General features: G+C 36.6%; 2 long non-coding RNA genes across 3 annotated transcripts in view; both read left to right on the top strand.

The window, feature by feature from the left end:
* The first annotated feature begins 903 nt into the window (after window positions 1-903).
* On the top strand, window positions 904-9322 carry LOC143859963 (uncharacterized). Its single transcript, XR_013239529.1, has 2 exons — window positions 904-1176; window positions 7774-9322. It is a non-coding gene; the product is annotated as an uncharacterized LOC143859963 (long non-coding RNA).
* A 5196-nt stretch (window positions 9323-14518) lies between these two features.
* The window catches only part of LOC143862099 (uncharacterized), a 42386-nt gene continuing 40250 nt past the window's right edge, over window positions 14519-16654 (top strand). For both annotated transcript variants that reach the window (XR_013240158.1, XR_013240157.1), the window contains exons 1-2: window positions 14519-14690; window positions 15100-15145. This is a non-coding gene — a long non-coding RNA (uncharacterized LOC143862099). The remainder of the gene's footprint in view (window positions 14691-15099; window positions 15146-16654) is intronic.

Below are 16654 nucleotides of genomic sequence, written 5' to 3'. Positions count from 1 at the left end.
AATCCGGACTGCGAACTCCGGACTTCGTGCTAAATTCTTCGATTCACCCCCGAACAACGTCTCCCCATCCAGAAAAACGAGTGATCACACTTTCCCAAGTCCTTCAATGACTTGGAAAACTGGGGGGCAACTGATGGGGTGTGAAAACACCAGCCTTTCACAGGCTGCCACCTGTCCCAGGGTAGGTGAGACCCAGCCTCTCACAGGCTGCCACCTGTCCCAGAGTAGGTGAGACCCAGCCTCTCACAGGCTGCCACCTGTCCCAGAGTAGGTGAGACCCAGCCTCTCACAGGCTGCCACCTGTCCCAGAGTAGGTGAGACTCAGCCTCTCACAGGCTGCCACCTGTTCAGAGTAGGTGAGATCCAGCCTCTCACAGGCCGCCACCTGTCCTGGACACCTGTCCAGGACACCTCAACAGATTTTCCTTATAAATAGGGGACTAAAGCTCAGACTAATGGGTAATGCTAAAAACCCTCTTCTCCCTAAAAACTGACATTTCCCTTCACTCTTGCTCATACTGACTTGAGTGTCGAAGGACCTGTCCGGAGTAAAATCCGGTCTGGTCTTCTGACCTTGTTTGCCTTGTGCAGGACTAAGCACTCACCACAGAACTCATACTCAACCTCCCTCGTCACTCGCTCTCAGTTCTTACGCCACTGCTGTACCTGTTACCGATTTTAGGTCTAACAGAAAGCTCCCATGGTTACACGATTTTGGAGTTCTCCTAAGTGGGTTTTCTTTGACTTCCTCATCAAAGCACTAGGGACCATGATTAAAACAGACCTTGGTAAAGCATGCATAAGGGTGTGGTTGTAAAGGAAGGAATGGTTGGTTTCAACTTTTGGGAACGCTAAAAGCTTCTATCTTGGCTTTTGTTCGTCACACACACAACAACAGCACTTTAAACCCATTAGAGGTCATACAAGGATCCAATTTTGTCATCAAGTGAGCTTTGAATATTCTCTTTATGGGGACAAGCAACAAGATGAAGGTGATCGTATTTAGTGAGAGCGTTGTGTATAGGGGTTAGCCATGGGCTACTATGCTTGTATTATGTGGTGCTTAACTAGATTTCCAAACCCACTTGGGCTGAATCAGAGATTCGACATGAGAAAGAGAAAGAGAGGGGTATCGCCTTGGGTATATTTGAGGAAGAAAATCGCTTCTCCCTAAAGGTATGTGATGTGTTCCAAAAGAATTAATTTTATTAGTTTTCTAATTTAAACTTGGAGAACGTCTATAGATCTATAATTGTTAATGGAAGATTGTAGAAGAGCATGGCAAAGTTTGTAAACTCACGGCCGTGGGAGAAAACCCAATCCCGCGGATTGGGACACCTGAACAAGTAGGGTTGGGCGCCCGAGCGATTGGCCCAAAGAAACTCGAGGGCCTATTTTTTTTAAATATTTTAGAGACGCCAGAGGGACTCCCGAAGGGAGTGTTTGGACGCCCGAATAACATTGGTCGGGCGCCCGAACCCATTAGGAATTGTGAATCTTGTTTTGGGTTTTGGATTTTGGATTCTGTGATTCTGTTTATTTCTTTAGACCTTTTTAATGATAACTATGAGTTGCTTGGGTCAGGAAATAAATCCATATGGCGAATTAGAGGAAAACACCCTTCATGGACGTACATAATAATGTACTATTTTGGGTGAACCGTTAACCCATTCTCTTTAATTACATATGTTATGGTTTGTGTACCTCCGATTTGTACTTATACGATTTTAGTTATCACTTGGGTTTAGCATGCTATTCTTATTATCCTATATACCATTTGTAAGCTCAATGGTTCCCATGGGTTCAATCATTCACCTTTTCCTTCTTGTTTTGATGCTACCAACCCAAATTGACTAGTCTTTATGGATTAATATGTTGTCTTTGAGTGTTGTGCCTTAAACAAAACTTGACATGTCATATCGCCATTACACAACTCAACACAACACATGGCTTGCTGATCAACATGCACAATGGACTAAAGAGCTTGCTGATCAATTTTTTTTTTTTTAAATTCCAGATGACCCTCGGAGGTCGACCGCCTTACCCCGGTCGACCGCCACGGCGCGAGAAACTAGCCGTTGGGGCATGATGGCTAGTTGCTTTTTTTACCCTTTTTTGTCTTTTCTTGCCCAAACTACGCCCAAACGGTCATGAATCATTGTGGGCTATAAATATGTTGTTCTATCATGGATTAAGAGACTTTTGGACTTATTAAAAACCTTACTTGAGCTTAAACCTTCAAATCCATTAGTTTTCTTCAAGAGCTTTGAACTTGCATATTTCATTTTTGAAGAAGATCTCCATAGGCCTTTCACTTGTGTATTCTTTTTGAGAGATTGTGAGCTACTATTGTTGTAATCCGCCTATCAAGAGGCTTTGAGAGAGTTTTTCATTTTTGTTCTTTGTTGTATTGAGGGTCTCCGATTCGGCCCGGTAAGAAAGGTGAATCAACATTGTGGAGAGGGGTTTTCGCTTCGGCCTTGAAGGAGAAGCTTGATTGAAAGAGGGTCTTGGATTCGGCACGATAACAAAGGAGAATCCAAAGCGAAAAGGGTTTGTTCCCTTGGAGGTGAAGAAGGAGTTGTAAAGCTTGGATATTAGGCTTGAAATCTCACCATTAGTGGAGTACCCAAGGAGCTAAACTTGGAAGAGTGGAGTAGGTCTTTTCGATAGACCGAACCACTATAAAAATCGTGCGTCTCCTCATTGTGGTGCGAATCTTCCTCTCTCACTTCTTCTCTCTCTCTCTTGGTGATTAGTAAACTAAACTCTAACCCTAACTTGTGTTTATGTATTAATTGAACAGGGGTTAGTGAATGCATGATAAAGTAATATCTAAACCATAGCTTTCATTATTATATTTATTTGAATAAATGTTAGAATATTAACTAGTGCTTAATTAATGAATTAACTTTTAATCTTCCATCTAATTAAGTCAAAATTGTTAATTGACCAATTCACCCCCCTCTTGGGTTGCCACACTTATATTTCACTTGGTATCAAAACTAAGGCTCTTATATAGATTTTTTGAACCTTCAAATTTAAAATCTACAAGAGAAAAGATCATTGGCAACCTAATGGCATCCAGGCTTCCATGCTTTGATGGAACGGATTATGAATCTTGGTCGATCCTTATGAAGTCCTATCTTAAAAGTCTAGATGGGGATCTCTTGAGGGTAATTGAAAATGGTTTTACATTGTCTAAGAGAACAAATGAACATAATAAAAGACTATTTTGTTTAAATTCTAAAGCTATGATTATTATATGTTGTGCATTATTTTCAAACATGCTTGATAGAGTTTCCACTTGTAAAAAGGCTAGAGAATTATAGAGCTCTCTTGAAGAAAATTATAATGTTAAATATTTTATGGCTTTAGAAAAGAATGATAGTTGTAATGTTGATTGCAACCCTCCAAACATTAATGAACTTCTAGAGTTATGTGAAAAATTAAAAAATAATATTAACCTTGAAGTTTCTAAAAATGAAAAACTTAAACACTCTATTCCTCTATATCCAATGAGCTTTTAAAATCCGAAAAAGATTATCAAGAGCTATTGGATGAAGAAAAGAGCTATTTGAAAATAATAAGAAATTGAAAAAGGAAATAGAGGAATTGAAAGGAAGAAGAACTTAAGATTAAAAATGAAGAACTAGTTTTAAAAAACCATACACTACAAGAAGACAAAGCAAACAAGTTTGTGAACACTCTTGTAGTTTATCTTGCTCCTCATCAACCTATTCATTTGCATCTTGTAACTATTGTGGTAGATATGGACATTATAAGCTTAATTGTAAATTTAAATCTTTAAAAAATGGCAAGTTTGTTTGGATTAGAAAAGATACACTCTATAAAACAAACTTGGTTGGACAATTTTCTATGCTTAGTAGATTTAGGGGTTGTGCTTAAATTGTAATATCAATTGAATAATTAAGATACAATATGCATGAATTCAAAGTTGATCATCACCTTGTATCTCATATGCTCTTGATTGTCATATCTATTGAAAAAGGTTCCCTAGATATCAATGTTGATATCTAGTTTATATTTGTGCTTCATGTGTAGATCATCTCAAAATTTAATTTCTAGATACCTTGCACTTAGTTTTTGAATGAAGTTACCATATTTAACTATTCGTGCTTAAAGATCACATCTTTTTTGAAAATGTATTATAGATACACATGTTTATCTTGATTTATCCATATGTATCTATATGTTCATACCATTGATAACATGATATATTATATTGATATCTAAAAGCTCATGTTATTGTGCACAATAAATTACATATTCTTGTTTTGGTATGATTATGAAGTATGGTCTTAGTGTTTGGTATCTCACTACTCATGCACTTAGTACTCTTATAGACCCATATGAATTGCCTAGTTTGTTAAAGATAAGTTTCTAAGTTTAGATATCTTAGTATCTTGAACCCTATTAGGTCGAATTTAGTGTTTGCTAGATCTTAAGGTATTCACCTTGTCTATCATGTGTTCTCTAGCAAAACCAAAACAAACATGTGCTACTAATAAGTCTTTGGAGCCAAAATTAGTTACTCTAGATAAAGAAGATGAAAAATAAAAATTGAAACCTCTAATAATTCTTCTTAGAAAATCTAGTAAAATAGGTTGGGTCAAAACAAAAAGGTTAATGAATTTTCAAATCTATAGGATATATCTTGAGAAATTCATTCGTTGTTTCATGAGCCCAGAGTGACTCTCATCTATGAGAAATTATTAAAATCACTTGGCTTTCGAAGTATTCCCTTGGAACTTAAAATCCTAATTCATTTAAGGGAATTTGAAACTCGGTTCAATGTGAGAAAATCATTTGAGTTATATGAACCCATCATTGAACTAATCATGTCTAAAAACCTCAATATGTTCATCGATCTTGGACATGAATCACACTTGTTGAAAAGAACTTTAAAATTAACTTAAAATCATTAAAACAAGTGAAAATGAACTCATTACTGTATGTGAAGTTAAAATAAACCTTGTTCATTTTAATCCTTCATATCAATCCTATGTGCACTAGAAAAATAAAAATCTAGTTAAAATCCCATAAGTGTGCATATTGGGAATATAATGTCATTATGGAGTGTATTTGATATTTTCATCTATTTCATCCATATGACAATGATATGTTCACAAAGCAATTAATCTTGAAACATTTTAGTCTTGTGAACTTAAATCTAAAGTGGAATCATTAAATGAAAATCCACTTAGTGAGAGGCATGTATATACACATTATGCCTGAATATGTGATCTATGCACATCATAGTGAAAGTCTCCCTAGCTAGCACTATAAGTTTGAGTTATTTGAAAACATGTCTACCATACACTCAACTTATCTCATAAGTTCATTGCAAATTATGAACATCATTAAAATCATGAGATTATGCCTCATAAGCCAAAAGTACTATCAAAATTGAAATATGTATATATTTGGCTGTAAAAAAGAGAAAACTTGAAATGAAATGTGTTTTGAAAATCACACTTAACCATTTAAATTGAACTTAATCCATCAAAACACATATAACAAGCAAATAAGGGACATGAACATGTGAACACTCCCTAAAAGATAACAACTAACTTGTTTCTATAAGAAAATTTTTAAAAGTCTAGTTGTCATCACACTATAATAGAGTTGCTAGCCCTAGGTTTGCTTGCTTCGATAGTTGATTTTGTTTTCCTAGGTTTGTGGTTCAATTGAGGAAATATAGCCCTCTATATATATGTGATATTTCCTCTTGCGTGGTATTAGCTGCATGGTAAAGATGTGAAACCTTAAAGTTAAAAGCTACTCAATTGGTACTTTTAGCCTTCTTACTAGTTAAGAGGGAGATTGTACCTTCACTTTAATTAAAACATCTAATTTATTTGGCTTATAGCCAGCATCTTAACCATAATAAGTCATATGTACTTTTAATTGTTATTTATATATATATATATATATATATATATATATATATATTAAAAGCACATAGTTAGGGGGAGAATGTGTTGCTAGGATGTCACATTACCTCATTTGATATCATTTGAGTATCTCTAGCAAACATGTAGTTGTAGCCTAAGGGCTGTTTTTCACCTATTCACTTCACAAACCCTTGGTGATTATGTATTGGACATGCGTTTTGATTAATACTTTGAATGAGTCTTTAACAAAGGGGGAGCAATATATGTAAATATCTGTCGTTTTCTGTCTTATCATATATTGTTTGATATGTATACGACATTACATATGATAAGTACACTCATTTGGAACCCCATTGCTCCATTTGTGTTTGTAGTTGGGTCTTGTCTTGTGCTTTCATTATGAGATTCTCTCATTTAAGACAAAAGCCCATAGCCTAAGCCTCAATATATATCTTTATTAGGCTTCAAACTTATCTTGAATGGCCTCATGACAGTTATCACATTTGCCATTGATAAGTTTCTATCTTTGTGCCTTATCCTGCAAATCCTTGAAATCTTATTCATAGGATCTTATCTTACTTGATCAATCCTATATCCTATGAATCTTCACTCTTATCATGTGCTTTTGAAGTTAAGTACATCACTCACCATGATAAGATCCATTGGCTAATCACTCACTGTCATATTTTTAGCTATTTTGGCTTTATCATGACTTGCTTTATAGGTTTTATCTAGGGACAATGACAAATGCTTATGGGGAGAGCTAAATTGTCTCATCTTTATGTTTATATAGATCATAGTGATATGCTCACAATGTCTATTGCCCCATTACTTGTGCTTAAATTACAAATCCTCTTGATCGAATGATAAAAAAAAATCGCTTATCATGAACTTTGTTTGAATTTTCTTATAAAATCCTTATGATAAGCATTAAGAGAGCTTAAATTGACATATCATTCATATTCTCATAGGCCATAGAGTTAGTTTGTAGTATTTCTATATCCGTTGCATGTGCATATCTTACATAGCTCTACATAGGACACAAACATAGAATTGTCTTGCAAATGGAAATCATATCCCTATGTGCTGTTAGTCCCTATGCCTATTATGTGTATTCAAGTTGATTACCTTATAATCATAATAGTTTCTTAATGGAACCTTCAAATGTCATATCTTCTCAATTACTTCACTTGTTATGCCATCCCTTGATTGATCTATGTTCATGCACAACAAAATTTAGGGGGAGTGCTTAAATGCCAAATCTTTTGTGTTCATATACTTCATAGGGTTGTGTTTAGAATGGTTATATTGCTCAACATGCTTTAGTTGTGCTTAAGTTGTCTATACCTGCATACCTCCAAAAAAAAACAGGGTGGATATCTTACTTCCCTATGATGCTTCATTCTTATCATGCATTATTCACTTTGAGCACATCATATTCATGATAAGTAGATAAGGGGAGTGGTTATTGTACATCTTGCAATATTAGTTTGAGCTTTCATTGTTGAAACCTCCATTTTTGCTGCTGCCAAAAGGGGGAGAATTTTTAGAATTGATTAGGTAGTCCATAACTTATATGCATTACTTGCTTTACATTTATATATTACACTTGTGCATATAGTGAGGGGGAGCTATGCTCTATTGTTATATCAATTGATGTCTATTTATTTATTATTTTGATATCTCCTGGCTCCTAATCAATTTTTGTTTGCCATCATAAAAAAGGGGGAGAATGTAAGCCCAATGGTTCCCATGGGTTCAATCATTCACCTTTTCCTTCATGTTTTGGTGCTAGCAAACTAAAATTGATTAGTCTTTATGGACTAATATTTTCTCTTTGAGTGTTGTGCCTTAGACAGGAACTTGACATGTCATATCGCCATTACACAACTCAACACAACACATGGCTTGCTGATCAACATGCACAATGGACCAAAGAGCTTGCACACATTGGAGGAAGTATCTTTGGAAGATGTCTAAGCATAAGGCTCAAGTTGAGGATCTCACAAGCATGCCTAGCATATGGCAAGAGGAGTTTGAAGTTGAACAAAGTGTTGGAGACCTTCTCATGCCTCAAAATTGAAGAATCATTCAAGAAGAAAAGCCACATGTACCAAAGCATTCTCAACTGTTCACTTACAAGCCAAAAGCCCAAGAAATACCTTTGAAGCCAATACGATCAAGGTGCTAAATAGTTTAACTTTATAGATTGTATTGGAGATCTTTTTCAACTGCACTTTAAAGTATTTTTCAATCCTCTTTCAAAACCAACCTTGAAATCTATTTTCATTTCATGTAAAATCAATTTCAAAGGTCATAAATGTTATTAAAATAAAATTCCATAGCCGAAGAACGAAAGCCCAAGTGCTAACCAAAGTTTACAAATGAAAAGGAATGACATTAGCACTTGAATTGTGAAAAATAGTAACTTAAAACTGATTTAAATGGTTTAAAACATTTTCAAATACTTTTGAAAATATTTTTAACAGATAGCTCTCATTTTTCTCATATTCGTAGAATATAAGAACATCAAAAGTCGATAAGAAACGAGTGAGATATGAATTTTAGAAGATCGCAGCTAGAAACTGTTTTTGCAGCCGCGGTCGACCGGTTCGTTGACCGCCGCACCCCCGGTCGACCGGAGCAGTCAATTTTTGGTTTTTTTAATTCCAGATGACCTTCGGAGGTCGACCGCCCTACCCCGGTCGACTGCCCTAGCCTGGTTGACCGCCACGGCGCGAGAAACTAGCCGTTGGGGCGTAACGGCTAGTTGCTTTTTTGACCTGTTTTTTTGTTTTTTCTTGCCCAAACTACCCCCAAACGGTGATAAATCATTGTGGGCTATTAATATGTTGTTTTATCATGGATTAAGAGACTTTTGAACTTATTGAAAACCTTACTTGAGCTTAAACCTTCAAATCCATTAGTTTTCTTCAAGAGCTTTGAACTTGCATATTTCATTTTCGAATAAGATCTCCATAGGGCTTTCACTTGTGTATTCTTTTGGAGAGATTGTGAGCTACTATTGTTGTAATCCACCTATCAAGAGGCTTTGAGAGAGTTTTTCATTTTTGTTTTTCATTGTATTGAGGGTCTCCGATTCGGCCCGGTAAGAAAAGTGAATCAACATTGTGGAGAGAGATTTTCGCTTCGGCCTTGAAGGAGAAGCATGATTGAAAGATGGTCATGGATTCGGCCCGATAACAAAGGAGAATCCAAACCGAAAAGGGTTTGTTCCCTTGGAGGTAAATAAGGAGTTGTAAAGCATAGAGATTAGGCTTGAAATCTAACCATTAGTGGAGTACCCAAGGAGCTAAACTTGAAAGAGTGGAGTGGGTCTTTTTCATAGACCGAACCACTATAAAAATTGTGCGTCTCCTCATTATGGTGTGAATCTTCCTCTCTTCCTCCTTCTCTCTCTTGGTGATTGGTAAACTCTAACCCTAACTTGTGTTTATGTATTAATTGAACAAAGGTTAGTGAATGCATGATAAAGTAATATCTAAACCATAGCTTTCATTATCATATTTATTTGAACAAGGGTTAGAATATTAACTAGTGCTTAATTAATGAATTAACTTTTAATCTTCCATCTAATTAACTCAAAATTGTTAATTGACCAATTCACCTCCCTTTTGGGTTGCCACACTTGTATTTTACCTTTTGATTTCAGTTTCGTTATGATATGGACACTTTGGCTTTGTACCGACATAGATTACTTTGATTTTGCCTTTGCGACGATATTGTTGAGTTACCTATAAAGTGAACTTTTGAAACCCTTATGGAATCCTTTTGCTGAGCTTTGTCTCTCATCCTTATGAACTCTTCGATACCATCTGTTTGGACTCATATTGCTTCTGTCACCGCCATTGCTTTGGTTATTCTAGTTTGTTATGAACCTTTGATATGACACCATAACCTTTGGAAAATATCTGTTTTGGACTCTAGACTTTGGATCCCTTATCTGGACCTTTGAAGCTATTTGTTATGGACCTTGGATTCACCTTCTGTTTTTAGACACTTTGGTTGAGGCTTGGGTTATTTCCGGACCCTGCTATATAAGGGTGTTTGTTCGGTTATAACCGAACCGAATAGACGAAATTTGATAACCGAAACCGAACCGAAATTTCCAAAAACCGAACCTGATCTGAACTGATTAAAAATGGGCAAATAGTGGGAGAAAAAGAGGAAAAAACCAAAATCTTGATTTGGATCAGAGGGCTAGGATCATCCTATCGAAATGATGTTTTGAGCACAACCTAATTAAGTTGTGATAAATCAAATGGATGGTTTTGATCATCCTACGGAGTGACCATATATCACTTTTTTGGAAAAATAATGGTTTTTATCCATAATTTCGGTTATTCGGTTAACTGATTTTTTTTTTAGATAACCAAAACCGAACCCGAATAATTGAATTTCCCAAAAAAAATAACAGAAACTGAATTGAAAAGAAAGAAAACCGAACCGAACCGAACCGACCAAACCAATTTGGTTCGGTTCGGTTATTCGGTTCTAACCGAATAATGAACACCCCTACTGCCATATGGGGGTAATACAATTGGCAACTCTGGACCCACCGTGGGAGTAGTATACTGGAACTTTTGGCCCGTCAGTGGGATAAAATGCTGGCCCTGTCGACTTGTATCTGAACTTTGAGGAACTAGTTCCGACACCGTGGGCGGTCGGTGTAAGCAATAACATGCTCTTTGCACCCGTGGGCAGTCCGGGTGAAAATAATTTGCTTTTTGGACTAAGCTGATGATCTCGAAGTGGAGTTTGTATTCTGAACTTTGTACTCTGGACACCCTTTGGCAATGACTATTGTTTTGATATTTTGGACACCCTTTTTGGCTTTGGTTTCTGCTTTTAATTCTGGCTTTGACTTCTATTTTGATACTAGCTTTGATTAGTTTTTTATACTATTTAGTTTCGACTGCACCTTTGTTCCGTATTTTGTTTTGATATTCTCTTTTGGTTATCATTATACCCCTTCTTTCTGTTTAAGACTTCAGTACTCAGTTCTGACCTTTCTGTTTGACCCTTACTAAGCCTTGGCTTGCTTAGACCTACATTTAGAGTAGTACTTTATTATGTACTGAGCTTTTCAGCTGACTGTGGTTTATAACATTTTCAGATTTAGATCCTCGTGAGGCGAATGAGGAAGTCGAGGCTTAACCTTGGAGATCTTTTAGTTTGATTTGCTCAGTTAGACAGTGAGTATTATGTGAACTCTGTAAAAGACGTTGCTAAATTTCTTTAAGTTTGACTTATTTTATGCTTTGATCTGATATTATTCTATTAGCCTTGTATACTTGTAGAGCTTGCTTTGAAGGTATACAACGTTGTCATGTCCTACGCCTAGGGTGGGGTTTGGGGCATCACAGAAAAGTGATATAAGAGTCTAGGCCTTAGGTTCTAGGTGTTAGAAATTTGAGAAGTGAGGATTGACTAGAAAATTTGGATGTTAGAACCAGTAAAGTTTTTAGTAGATTTTTGAGAAAATGATTCGTGACCTTTTGGGACTTAAAGTGTCATCGATGACTTTGTAAGCCAAGGGAATCTTAGGCACGATCTAGTGCATTATGAAAACGTAGATAAATATTGAGTGAGTCAAGAACATAATTTATGACACTAAAAAGTAGTGAGTTACTAGATTTGATTATGTACACTATGAGAGTTTAGACTAATGACCCTGTAAGCTATTGAAAGCTATTCTTTGAACTTATGGATTTTGAGGAACTGATTTGTGACATTGAGGGCTACTAAGATTTGACTCAAATAATTATTTGAGAGTGTAGAAAATGTGAAATGTTTATTCGACTATGGGAGAATCAAATAATTATCGACTATGATTTTGTAAAAGTTGAAGATCTGGATTTTAAGAAAATTATCATTTATGTTAAGGATATAAGCATCAATGATGAATAACTGAGAGGATGGCATGATGGACTTGTGTGCATCGGGGACGCCTGGTTTAGCACATGAGTTAGTTGTGCTATTTAGAGACCACACGATAGACTCACGTGCACCGGGGACGCTTGGTTTAGCATGTGGGTTAGTCGTGTTGGAATAAGAAGAGATGATATGATGAGTTTGCATGCACCTGGGACGCTTGATTCAGCATGTGAATTTCTTGTACTTGTGTGGGATATCTCAATCTATTATAAGGATATAGAGCCTTTGGTTTCGCGTGTGAGTTAACTGTGTTAGTATGGGATGGCATGGGGAGCTCATACGTGTCTGGAGTGCTTTGTCTGACATGAGAATCCGTTTTATTAGAATAGAATAGTACAATCACTTGTGAAGACTGGGAGCTTTCGGTTTAGAAGATGAGCTAGTTGTGCTGGTATGGGACAGTGCGGTAAACTTGTGTACCCAGAAGCTTGTGAGTTATTGTGTGATGTGACGGGAGGAGACTTTAGTCGTTAAGTTTGTTGCTCTGTCCATCTGGTGTTTTTGCTTTGACAATATTTTGATTGCCTTGCCCTGTCTTGTGCACATCCTCAACAAGACATGATTGATTTATATCAGATTTAAAATAAGTGCAAACTATCAGTATCAAGTAAGACATTCCGTATTCTATCCCTGTATTCCTCTCTTAGTGAAGTTTTTGTTATCTTCTGAGAAACCTTCTTAACGTAGTTATATATCAAAGATCATTAGTATTGTATCTAGATAAATTCCATGAATAATTGCCCTTGATGTTGGACAAATCTAATTCAGTTAGTATTGATCTCATCTGAAATCATGTGTGTGATTGGAATCTAAATTTGACCATAAGCTTCAACTCAACCTTAAGTTGTAAATTGAAAAGATAAATGTGTTACTAAAAAAAACATGTGTTTTTGAATCAGAACTCTATGGTAAGTTATTGTAGTACGCCCCTTGTTTCACTCTATGGTGATTATCTTGACTTCCCTTGCCAAAATTTTGAAATAAAAGAAACTTCAAAACAAATGAACTTCGTATTGAACCGAGTTCGTGAGACCTCCAATTTGAAAATTTTGGTACTCGGTGAAAAAAAATGAAAAAAAAATTGTGATATTTAAGCCTCGTAAGTGAAATTCGCTTCCTATGTTGCCTGCTCAAGATTTTAAACTTCAGACCCTTTTAGGAAAAGTAAACAACATATGTTATAGTATTTGCCATATCGATTCTGAACACCAATAGAGTTGTTCAATTATAAGGGTGCTTTTCAATTGATCCTAAGAAAATCTTTTTACTAATGATCACTGATCATTCATATTTTTGGGCCCCACCGTCAGAAATATAATGAACCTATAAAACCCAAACCTAACTTTTGTACGAATGTCATAAGTATATATTTAAGATATACATTTGGAAGTAAGGACTGACTACTTTCGTTTGAATATTAAGAGAAAATTGTTTGGAACGAACTTTGTAAATATTGTGTGAACATCTAGCTTAGAGCCATGTCTCATCTTCCATGATATAATGCGCCGAGCTTTGGATAAGGACATCTCTTAAGTGAATTGCCCTATGTGTATGGCGAATAAGAAAGATCAAGTAAGGAAGCGTAACACTTTGTGAATTACAACTTACCTTAGAAATTGTTTTGGAAAGAAGGTCATTGGTGTGTGAATTTCGAGGAAGAAATTCTTTTAGGGGGAAGGGGGGGGGGGGGGGGGGGGGAGAGAATGTAATACCCAGCCCTATCGTAAGGAAAACACATCTCTTAAACGGGTGTTGTTACTAAAAACAGGGTTTTTTTAAAAAAAAAAGCCTTGTAGAGAGTGCCATTACCAAATTAAGCTTAAGTATCGTTGGAGGTTGCAAGGAGTGTCGTTATCAAAATGGCCTAATAAGAATATTAATTTTTGGTGATAACTTTCTAAATTTTAGGAAACGAACGTAAACAGCCTCATTAAATATAAGAACCTATATTAAATTTAGTATTATGACTCCGCTTTTATTACGGCACTATATTAGAAATTTTTGGAATTATATTTACAAGAAGAGAGAGAGAGAGAGAGAGAGAGAGAGAGAGAGAATTGGTTAGAGTTCTATTAAGAGAAGTTATTGGAGATGTGAATATTTGAAGAGAGGATTTATAGGAGCTTTACTTAAAGCATTTTGTGGCTTGTAGGAGTGTTTATAACAAAAGTGACTGCAAACTTTTGAATTTGGTGGGTAAACTGATGTGATTTGGAAAGATTTAACCAACCCAAAATTTTGGGATTTGGCTGCTATGGGATTCCTTCTAAATTAAGTGTATGGTAAAAATAAGAAAGAGATTGGGTTGGGAAAGTGAGGGAGAAATAGAAAGCTCCCATGGTTACACGATTTTGGAGTTCTCCTTCGTGGGTTTTCCTTGACTTCCTCATCAAAGCTCGAGGAACCATGATTAAAGGAGACCTTGGTAAAGCATGCGTAAGGGTGTGGTTGTAAAGGAAGGAGGGGTTGGTTTCAACTTTTGGGAACGGTAAAAGCTTCTATCTTGGCTTTTCTTTGTCACACTCACAACAACAACACTTTAAACCCATTAGAGGTCGTGCAAGGATTTCAATTTTGTCATCAAGTGAGCTTTGAATATTCTCTTTTTGGGCTCAAGTAAAAAGATGAAGGTGATCCGTATTTAGTGAGAGCGTTGTGTATAGGGGTTAGCCATGGGCTACTATGCTTGTATTATGTGGTGCTTAACTAGATTTCCAAACCCACTTGGGCTGAATCAGAGATTTGACATGAGAAAGAGAAAGAGAGGGGTCTGCCTTGGGTATATGTGAGGAAGAAAATCGCTTCTCCCTAAAGGTATGTGATGAGTTCTAAAAGAATTAATTTTATTAGTTTTCTAATTTAAACTAGGAAAACGTCTATAGATCTATAATTGTTAATGGAAGATTGTAGAAGAGCATGGCAAAGTTTGTCGACTCGCAGCCGTGGGAGAAAACCCAATCCCGCGGATTCGGACACCCGAACAAATAGGGTTGGGCGCCCGAGCGAGTGGCCCAAAGAAACCCGAGGGCTTAGTTTTTTAAAAATATTTCAGAGACGCCTGAGGGTCTCCTGAAGGGAGTGTTCGGACGCCCGAATAACCTTGGTCAGGTGCCCAAACCCATTGGGAATTGTGAATCTTGTTTTGGGTTTTGGATTTCGGATTCTTTAATTCGGTTTATTTCTTAAGACCTTTTAAATGATAAATATGATTTGTTTGGGTCAGGAAATAAATTCATATGGCGAATTAGAGGAAAACACCCTTCATTCAGGTACATATTACGTACAATTTTGAGTGAACCGTTAACCCATTCTGTTTGATTACAGATGTTATGGTTTGTGTACCTCCGATTTGTACCTATACGATTTTAGTTATCACTTGGATCTAGCATGCTATTCTTATTATCCTATATACCATTTGATTTCAGTTTCGTTATGATATGGACACTTTGGCTTTGTACCGACATAGATTACTTTGATTTTTGCCTTTGCCATGATATTGTTGAGTTACCTATAAAGTGAACTTTTGAAACCCTTATGGAATCCTTTAGCGGAGCTTTGTCTCTCATCCTTATGAACTCTTCGATACCATTTGTTTGGACTCCTGTTGCTTTTGTCACCGCCATTGCTTTGGTTATTCTAGTTCGTTACGAGCCTTTGATATGACACCTGAACCTTTGGAAAATATCTATTTTGAAATTTGGACTTTGGATCCGTTATCTAGACCTTTGGAACTATTTGTTATGGACCTTGGATTCACCTTATGTTTCTGGACACTTTGGTGAAGGCTTGGATTATTTTTTGACCCTGCCATATGGGGGTAATACAATTGGAAACTCTGGACCCACTGTGGGGGTAGTACACTAGAACTTCTGGCCCGTCAGTGGGATAAAACGCTGGCCTTGTCAACTTGTATCTGAACTTTGAGGAACTAGTTCCGACACCATGGGCGGTCGGTGTAAGCAATAACACACCTTTTGGACCCGTGGGCAGTCGTGGTGAAAATAACTTGCTTATTGGAGTAAGCCGATGATCTCGAAGTGGAGTTTGCATTCTGACCTTTGTACTCTAGACACCCTTTGGCAATGACTATTGTTTTTATATTTTGGTCACCCTTTTTAGCTTTGGTTTCTGTTTTTAATTATGGCTTTGACTTCTATTTTGATACTAGCTTTGATTACTTTTTGATACTATTTAGTTTCGACTGCACCTCCGTTCAGTATTTTCTTTTGATATTCTCTTTTGGTTATCATTATACCCATTCTTTCTATTTGAGACTTTAGTATTCAGTTCTGACCTTTCTGTTTGACCCTTATTGAGCCTTGGCATGCTTAGACCTATACTTAGAGTAGTGCTTTATTATGTACTGAGCTTTTCAGCTGACTGTGGTTTATAACTGAATCCTAAGTGGCAACCCAAGAGGGGGGGTGAATTGGGTAATTGAAATTTTCAATCAAATTTACTTAGGACCCTTCTTCAATTAAGCATAAACATAAATAAATGTTAGATATTACCAAACACCCAATGGAGGCAAGTAGGAGAGCAAGGAGACTACACAAAGATTTATAGTGGTTCGATCACAAACGGACCTACTCCACTACCCATGTACTTGGTCTTTTCTTAGGATTTTCCTTCACTATGATGGGATTCTTCAAATGCCAAACCCCTAAGCTTTACAATGAACAACGCCTCCAAGGGAACAAACCCTCTTTGCAACAACGCCTCCAAGAAGATCAACCCTCTTCGCACACCTCCTCCAAGGAACAATCCCTCTTCGTAAA

Source organism: Tasmannia lanceolata, unplaced genomic scaffold, assembly GCF_043159265.1.
Source record: "Tasmannia lanceolata isolate RefF3 unplaced genomic scaffold, GAP_Taslan_0.1 ptg000037l, whole genome shotgun sequence".
Lineage (NCBI taxonomy): Eukaryota > Viridiplantae > Streptophyta > Magnoliopsida > Canellales > Winteraceae > Tasmannia > Tasmannia lanceolata.
The sequence above is the reverse complement of the archived record's forward strand: the minus strand, read 5'-3'. Positions and strand labels throughout refer to the sequence as shown.